The 9,018-nt window shown below is 38.9% G+C and overlaps 1 pseudogene; it reads left to right on the plus strand.

The window, feature by feature from the left end:
* The first annotated feature begins 8,606 nt into the window (after window positions 1-8,606).
* On the plus strand, window positions 8,607-8,725 carry LOC148521230 (5S ribosomal RNA; annotated as a pseudogene).
* The last annotated feature ends 293 nt before the right edge of the window (window positions 8,726-9,018 follow it).

Raw genomic sequence — 9,018 nt, forward strand, 5'->3', positions numbered from 1 at the left:
TTTTATTCTTAATTTGTATTCAATTTAAAAGTATGATGGAATGTGTGACTGTCACTTTTTATTGCCATTTGTAAATAAGATGTGTGTTATTTCTATTCTAAAATTGGGATAAGTTCCAGGAAATGGTCCAACATCAAAATAATGTGTATAATGCTTTTATTATTTGGATGCTGACTGATTTACTAAGCATATATTTAGCATCAATGGACAGTGTCATTCTCTATTTTATCACCATGTTTTGCATGTGCTGAGACTTTGCTCAGACCAGTATTCCAAATTATTGTATGCTATACCTAAAGCAAGACCTTGTGGGAAGCTGTCTTTATTTATTAAGGGCTCAATCCTATTAGGTGCGAGTTTGCAAATGCAAATTTGTTTAATGAAACTAGCAGACACTGCACGAATGCGCTCATCTGAGAGATGCGGGATCAAATTAGAAATAGCAATTAGTGGTAGTCACAACGAGGGTGTGCAACTATAAAATGCGACCTGGGAGAAGTGCATGAGAAAGTGGGGTACCATCCTGAATCCCAAAAAAGTGACAACTGAGATAGCAGGACAATAGAGGAGGCTGCTAGTGAACATAATTATAGTATTTGAGGTTTTTAAAAGGTGTCATATGGCTGGTTTTTACACTTTTTATTAATAGTTAAAAAATTATAGCAAGCAAGTGCTTTACAGACATATTGTGGTACAGAAAGTCTGTATAGTATTTTTTCAGCATTTTTAATCAAGTTTCTAAAAATTTGGAATAAACACTTTTCCCTTTCATTTGCAAGTTCAAAAATCCCTCTCCCATCAATGCAACACCCTACATACCTGTCCCAGCTCAGAGGGGTGCACACAACAAAACGTGAATTTCCTTTAAAAAAATCAATGCGTGTTTGGAATTGGATTGCAAATGTAATTTGAAGTGCAAGTTCATTGTGAGAACGGCTCACAGGTCCCAACTCGTTCCTAATAGGATTGAGCCCTAAGGGGTATCACGCAGTTAAAAGCATGGAGAAGTGGACCAGTTGCCTATAGCAACCAATCAGCTTTAAAGTAGCATTTATCAAGTACAGTCTATAAAATAATAGGTAGGAGCTGATTGGTTGCTATGAGCAACTTCTCCACTGGTCCACTTCTCCACTCTTTTCACTGCTGGATACATACTGTAGACCCCTAAAGCTGCATACACACACAACGATTTAGTTAATGAACGATTTTAGTGAACGATTTTTCCCTTGAAAAAATTAACTAAAATCGTTTACTAAAGTTGTTCATTTACTAAATGTAATGAACGATTTTTATGAACTACAAACGATTTTTGCATATTAACTTAATGAAAATCGTTGAGTTGACAAGTCTGACTGAACTACAAACTACAAACGTGAACGCGCATGAACAATAATCGTTCATCGTTTGACTCAGAAAGTGAACGATTTTTTCAAACAATTATCATTAAACGATATCGTTTAACGATAATCATTCAAAAAATTGTTGTGTGTGTATGCACCTTTAGTGTTTGTTTTTCTCCAAATATCCTGACCACTCCTTTTATTTGTTATCTGATACTCCCTGACTACAAGTACCAACTGCATAAAAGCCGGGCTGTAGAGACCCTGGCCAGGCTCATGTAATAGCAAAGGGACATGGCCACGACCCATGCAAATAACTAAAAAAATAAAATGCAATGTCACACACTTTACAGGGGGGTACCATTTTGCCCCTTAGCCAGGGCAGGCCCAGGGTTTGGGGCATGGTCAATGCGATTACTCTTTCCCCCTACTATATAGTGCAGGCAGAGTAGATTTCTGCGCTTAGCGGCAGCAGCAGTCTCCCTGTACTCACTGCAGCTCAGGACACAGCAGTGTGTGCTTGGTGCTACTGGTGCTGACAGGAAGAGGACGGGGTGCAGAAGACCTAGGCCCAGGTAATTAGTACTTGCTACCCCCTTTTGGTGCCCCTGCATGCTAGTTGTAGGAAAGTAGTTACTGCTTCCACCAGGCTTTTTCGGGCACCTGGAATTGCCTTCTTTTGGGTGGTTGCTATATTTGCTGCAGCATCTCTTTGCTGGCAATCAGTGGTAGATTTTACTTATTGGCTGCAGAACCTCCTACAGTAAAATCCACCACTCCCAGTGAAGTAACCAGTGAGTCTGTACACTGGGTTTCTTTCCTGGCAGTATTAGTGGCTTCCTATTGGAAGTGCTACCTGCTAACCAAACGCTAGACAGGTAGTCCCAGAGGGAGTCTTCTTGGGACTGCCAGTCTGGACCATGATTGGCAAAGAGAGCACTTCTGATAGGAAGCCACTCCCTGCCTTTCCGTCAGCTTTACCTGACTTCTAGGGGCTGCAGCTGATGCAGTCCCTAGTTTGCAGGGGGTTGCAGCAGGTGGATTTTTTATGTTTTTTAAAACGTCACTTTAGCAACTTTAAAATATGCTAGCACCCATTTTCTTGTACCTCAAATTTGCTGGGACTACTTATTTTCTTCCAAAAAAAAAAATGCTAAATGCTATTCTTCACCACTTCTGCAAGGATGATAATTAGTAGCTATTGAGAGGATTTAAGTACCCCAAATACCTTCAGCAGGCCTATTCAGGGGTATCTACAGTGATCCCCAATGTCAGTGCAACTTTTGGGGGCTGTCAGACTGATTTCCACAATCTGACAGCACTTTTCAGCTGTTTGCGTTTCGCCGGGTCCTGGTTCGACGATTTCTAATTGAATACGGGCATAAGCAGGGGCGAGCACGATACTTTTTTGCATGGAAAACCAGTGATGTCGGGACTTTTCACACCTAATTGAATTTGCCCTAAGTATGGTCTCAACGCCCCAAATTATGCTATTTCTATGCAAGTGAAACATTTAACAATAATAATATGGTAGTTTAATACAAGCTTAAACAAAATTAATATGCACTGTTTTCAGCTCTGGCAGCTGTACACATATTCAAGACTGCAAACAAAAAGTATGGTGGTCACTCACATCAGCTTAATGACATTGCACAGGTGCTTGTAAAGGGCGGGGTTTACACTGAATCACAGAAAAAAAGATTCCCTCCAGCACACTGCAGCAATATCAACAAAAATACTTGAATCCTACATGATAACAGAAATTCAGAGGTATTAGTTACATGCATTTGCAAATATATGAATAAGCGCAAGGCCAGCATCAAGGCTCCTCTATACTGGCGTCCCTAACATTAAGGGGTTCACGTCCGAGGTGAAAGGTACCCCCAAAAATTCCAGTTTCAATGTAAACCCCACCCTTTACAAGCACCTGTGCAAAGTTATTAAGCTGATGTGAGCAACCACCATACTTTTTGTTTGCAGTTTTGAGAGGCATGAAGGGAACCAGCATTGGGAGGATGTGCTGGTCCATATAGTGCCATGTGGAGGTTTCTGGGGTACCTCCTAGGTGAGTCTGCTCTCGGCTTATAAATGTGCTGTTATTATACAGTACATTAAATTGTAATTATATGACCCAGGATGGGTGCTACTATTAGGTAGCAATAATTATTTTGGGGTGAGCGTTTGGGTGTGGGGCCCCTGGAGTTGTTCTGGCTGGGCCTTTTTCAGGGCATCACCACTTAATTCACATAAATACTTTTTTATCACCTATTTGTTTGTTTATTATTCATGTCATTTTAATTATTCCTTATTTTATTTATACTTATTGATTATCTTTACACATCTATACTTTACACTTCACTATCACCTTCTTTCCCCTTTTTGTGTGATGCCATGGGGATGGTCCATGGCTGGAATTTTTTTTTTTTTACCTTGCGCCTCGGACGTGAACCCCTTAATGTTATGGACGCCAGTATAGAGGAGCCTTGAGGCTGGCCTGGCGCATTTTCATATATTTGCAAATGTATGTAACTAATACCTCTGAATTTCTATTATCATGAAGGATTCAAGTATTTTTGTTGATATTGCTGCAGTGTGCTGGAGGGAATCTTTTTTTTCTCTGTGGTTCACATATTCACGACAGCAATTGCTGCAGGAAGATCTATTAAGAAAATTATTTCAATAAAGTCTGGATTTACATTCAGCTGTAAAGAGAACGTCAGCAAATTCTTATGGGTCTTATAGGTCAAATTACAAACTGTAATATCATCATTTCCTGCTTCCACTAAAACAACAGGAAAAGTCACTTTGTGCTCTTCATAAAAGTAACATTCTAAGGGTCATTTGTGAAAGTGAAATAAAAGTGTAAGCACTTTTTGTACTGTTATGTGCTTTCTTTTCTGCAAACACACCCATTTGTAAGCCCATACCAATGCGAAAGAAGAACACAGCATCTGTGAGGGGGAGGGAGTGATTGCAAAATATTACAGTTTGGTGGCCCAAGTGAAAAAAAAAGTAGATTTAATTTTGCAGCATTATTTAAAAAAGTCACGTTTAGCGTCACCACTTACAGTCCTTGACACCCCAAGGACTGCCATGCAGCTCGGACCCCTAATCACATTGTGCAGCTGCCGAGTGGATTCCGGTACCTCTGAAGAGCTCTGCAGCCAGGAAAGATGCACAATACATAGGCATGGAAATATAAGTAAAGGTTCTGCTTCTTCAAATAATCAGCAATACTACCAGCACACATTTTAATGCTAAGATATACCCACTGCCTTTATAATCTGCCCAAAGAAGTATGAGGATTTACTGACCTGTTTTGCATAAGACATTCATTGCTGGCTGTAGTGTGGACATATTACAATTTTTGATACTAATGGACACAATATTAGTCTAATCGAGACATTGTAGCATTTGAAATAAACTAGTGGATACATAGTATCTCAAATCATGCTACAATCTGTTTATTGCACACCTGCAGCTAATATAAGAAAGTTTTCTCACAGCGGAGCTATATTATTGGAATTGCACATTTTTTGTACTGAATATAATATTTATTTTGTTGATGCATAGTTTTTAATGTCGCTATTTGTAATAATAATAAAACACCTGGGGCATACTTGGGGACCCCCCTGGAGTCTATTCCGCTAGTTTTTAAATTTGTCCCCCAACTTTGGATTTTTTTCGCCCCCAAAATAAAAGTACTTTTTTGGGGTGCCCTAAAGTATTTTTTCAACTTTTTTTGATGCAGTTTACTTTTGGAGGACTGTCCCAAGGGTGCAGGTTTCTTTTCCAAAGTTTGCACCCCAAAACCCCAATTCTGCACTTTTTTTTCGACACCTATTCAGAGGCGAAACTTCTTTGCCGCTTCCATTGCATTGAGTTTCCGCATCAGTGAAAAGTCTCCGGAATTGAATATGGAGGAAACTTTTTGCATAGCGAATGATGTCACTCGCGAAACTTTATCACCGAATACGGCTTTTCACAACAAATTGAATACGGCCCTTAATCTACAAGTTCAAAAACAGATTTTTATTTTTAACTTACATAAAAAGTATACATTACTATTAAAATAATAGTAAATTTAGTTTTTGTATACAATTATATGTTCTAATCTACTCAGAATCATAATACTCTTTACTGAACCACAACACTTCAAAGCACAAGCTGGTTTACAGTACTGCTGAATTTCCCTGATGAATGAGGCGATCTGGGGAGTGAGGAGATGCTGGTATTGCAGACCTGTACACAGATAGGCTGCCTCAGGGCAATATGGCTGAAGTAACAAAAGGAGGTGTGTGGAGAGAGAGGGGGATTAGGTGTGGGGGGCTGTTATTTGCAGTGGTTAGGGAGGAAAATTAATATCCTCAGGGAAGACTTATAAGGAAAAGGGTGACTCAGTACCTCAAGTAACACATTACTAATTTGTCTTCTATTCGACTGGACAGTTTTAGGAAACGCTCCAATATTGTGAAAAGCATTAATTACAAGGTTCAGAATCAATATCACATATCATTACATTAACTTATAGGGGCTTAGTCTGAGTTAGAACCATTGGTGTATATATAATGGGTGCAGGGTGTGCAGTGCACCCACTTAATGATATTTATCTCTCTGGAGTCCCGCATCGCCCACATTCGCAGTGGATTCTGGCACACAGCCAGAGTCTACTGCGCTTCTGGAGAGGAGGGAGCCCACATGGAGGCTGCACACAGCCCCCCTCTTATCTTAAACCACCCCTGCTTGGGAGTAAAAAAAAAAAAAAACAAGTAAGTTTGCACCTTGGTAAAACCACGTTACGCTACAGATGGATGAGGTGAACAAGTCCTCAGCCGGGCGAAACGTGTGTCCTAATCTTTATACCGCATGGAGAATCAGTGAGTGCACTGGCTGGACTCCAAGCTACTACAATATTGGAACTGGTATCGTATTAAACATGCAAAACTTCTTTAGGACCTCCGTGTCCAGGAACTGAATTTACTGCATGTTTAGCAGGCTGTATTATATGTGGCTCTTTGTTTATCAGCTTTTGATTTGATTTATTCTAATAATGCAATTTAGTAATAATCCCTGTATAGGCTGGAACTGCAATTTATGCTGTGTTCATCCCTGTTTTTTAATAAGGGAAAGCCTCCTGTTCAATAAGTGCATGTCACACTATTAATAGTCAGCAAGACTTTGAATCTTGATGTAATGGTATACAAAATACCTGGTTTCCTTTTGCTTGATGGATAATTGACACTAATATACTGTCAGGTGCATAAATATTGGGACATTGACAGAATTTTCATATTTTGGCCTCTATTCACCACCACAATGGCTTTAACTGCAGTCTTTCAGATTTAATTTGAGGGTAATTACATCCAAATCAGGTGAACGGTGTAGGAATTGCAACAGTTTCTATATGTGCCTCCCACTTTTTAAGAGGCCAAAAGTAATGGGACTATCAACTCAAAAGCTATTTCATGGACAGGTGTGGGCTATTCCCTCGTAATTTCATTATCAGTTAAGCAGGTAAAAGGTCTGGAGTTGATTCTAGGTGTGACATTTGCATTTGGAATCAGTTGCTTTCGACTCTCAATATGAGATCCAAAGAGCTGTCACTATCAGTGAAGTAAGCCATCATTAGGCTGAAAAATCAAAACAAACCCATCAGAGAGATAGCAAAAACATTAGGTGTGGCCAAATCAACTGTTAGGAACATTTTTAAAAAGAAAGAACGCACCGGAGAGCTCAGCAACACCAAAAGACCCAGAAGACCACGGAAAACAACTGTGGTGGATGACAGAAGAATTATTGCCCTGGTGAAGAAAAACCCCTTCACAACAGTTGGCCAAATCAAGAACACTCTTCAGGAGGTAGGTGTATATGTGTCAAAGTCAACAATCAAGAGAAGACTTCACAAGAGTAAATATAGAGGGTTCACCACATGATGTAAACCATTGGTGAGCCACAAAAACAGGAAGACCATATTAGAGTTTGCCAAACAACATCTAAAAAAGCCATTACAGTTCTGGAACAACATCCTATGGACAGATGTGACAAAGATCAACTTGTACCAGAGTGATTAGAAGAGAAGAGTATGGAGAAGGAAAGGAACTGCTCATGATCCAAAACATACCACCTCATCAGTGAAGCATGGTGGTGGTAGTGTCATGGCGTGGGCATGTATGGCTGCCAATGGAACTGGTTCCCTTGTATTTATTGATGATGTGACTGCTGACAAAGCAGCAGAATAAATTCTGAAGTGTTTCAGGCAATATTATATGCTCATATTCAGTCAAATGCTTCAGAACTCATTGGACGGCGCTTCACAGTGCAGATGGACAATGACACGAAGCATACTGCAAAAGCAACCAAAACGTTTTTTAAGGCTAAAAAGTGGAATGTTATGCAATGGCCAAGTCAATCCCCTGACCTGAATCCGATTGAGCATACATTTCACTTGATGAAGACAAAACTGAAGGGAAAATGCCCCAAGAACAAGCAGGAACTGAAGACATTTGCAGTAGAGGCCTGGCAGAGCATCATCAGGGATGAAACTCAGCGTCTGGTGATGTCTATGCGTTCCAGTCTTCAGGCTGTAATTGCCTGCAAAGGATTTGCAACAAAGTATTAAAAAGTGAAAGTTAGATTTAGGATTGTTTAGTTTGTCTCATTACTTTTGGCCCCTTAAAAAGTGGGAGGCACATATAGAAACTGTTGTAATTCTTGCACCTTTCACCTGATTTGGATGTAATTACCCTCAAATTAAAATTGAAAGTCTGCATTTAAAGCACATCTTGTTTGTTTCATTTCAAAGCCATTGTGGTGGTGAATAGAGGACAAAATATGAAAATTCTGTCAATGTCCCAATATTTATGCACCTGACTGTGTATATATATATATATATATATATATATATATATATATATATATATATGTTATTATGAGCACCAAGGATAGTGTGTGTGAGGTCAATCTATATTTATGCACATAGTGTACGATCTGGTTACTGTCAATAGAGGGCTATATACATAGATACTGTACATCATCAGCAGGTTAAACTCAGATGTTAATAATCCTCTATAAAGTACTATACAGATACTAAAGACATGATGATGCAATGGTTGTATTTTTACATCCAAGTGTTAAAAATAAAGTGTGCTTATGCATTACTTTCTTTGAATGCTATGATCTATAATTAAATGGACTACACACTGCACTAGTCCTACATTTTTATCTGATTTGACCAGGTGTTGGTGGAAATTTTCCCCGTTTAAATATACCTACAGCCATACATTACTGGATCAACCCAATATCGTCTGATCTTGGAAGCAAAACAGTAATAGGCCTGGTTAGTACCTGGAAGGGAGACCTCTTGGGAATACCAGGTGCTGTAGGTTAAAAGAGAACATTGGGGGATTGGTTTTCCACATGGCAAAGCATTATAATGATAATATCGAACTATGCATTAATTATATCTGTATACTGTCAATCTTTAATTAAGCTTTATCTTTTTAAAGATTCTTTTGAATATTTCGCAAGTAGATTTCACTATTAAAATTAAATCTTATATTAACGGGTAATTAATCAATAACATCTGTTAATTACACTCAGATCATATGGTACCATATTATTTTATTGATATACAGTATAATAAAAGTTATATTTTATCGCATATATAATTATCCAATAA

The sequence above is a fragment of the Taudactylus pleione genome, unplaced genomic scaffold (assembly GCF_031769625.1).
Source record: "Taudactylus pleione unplaced genomic scaffold, aTauple2 ptg000172l, whole genome shotgun sequence".
Classification (NCBI taxonomy): domain Eukaryota; kingdom Metazoa; phylum Chordata; class Amphibia; order Anura; family Myobatrachidae; genus Taudactylus; species Taudactylus pleione.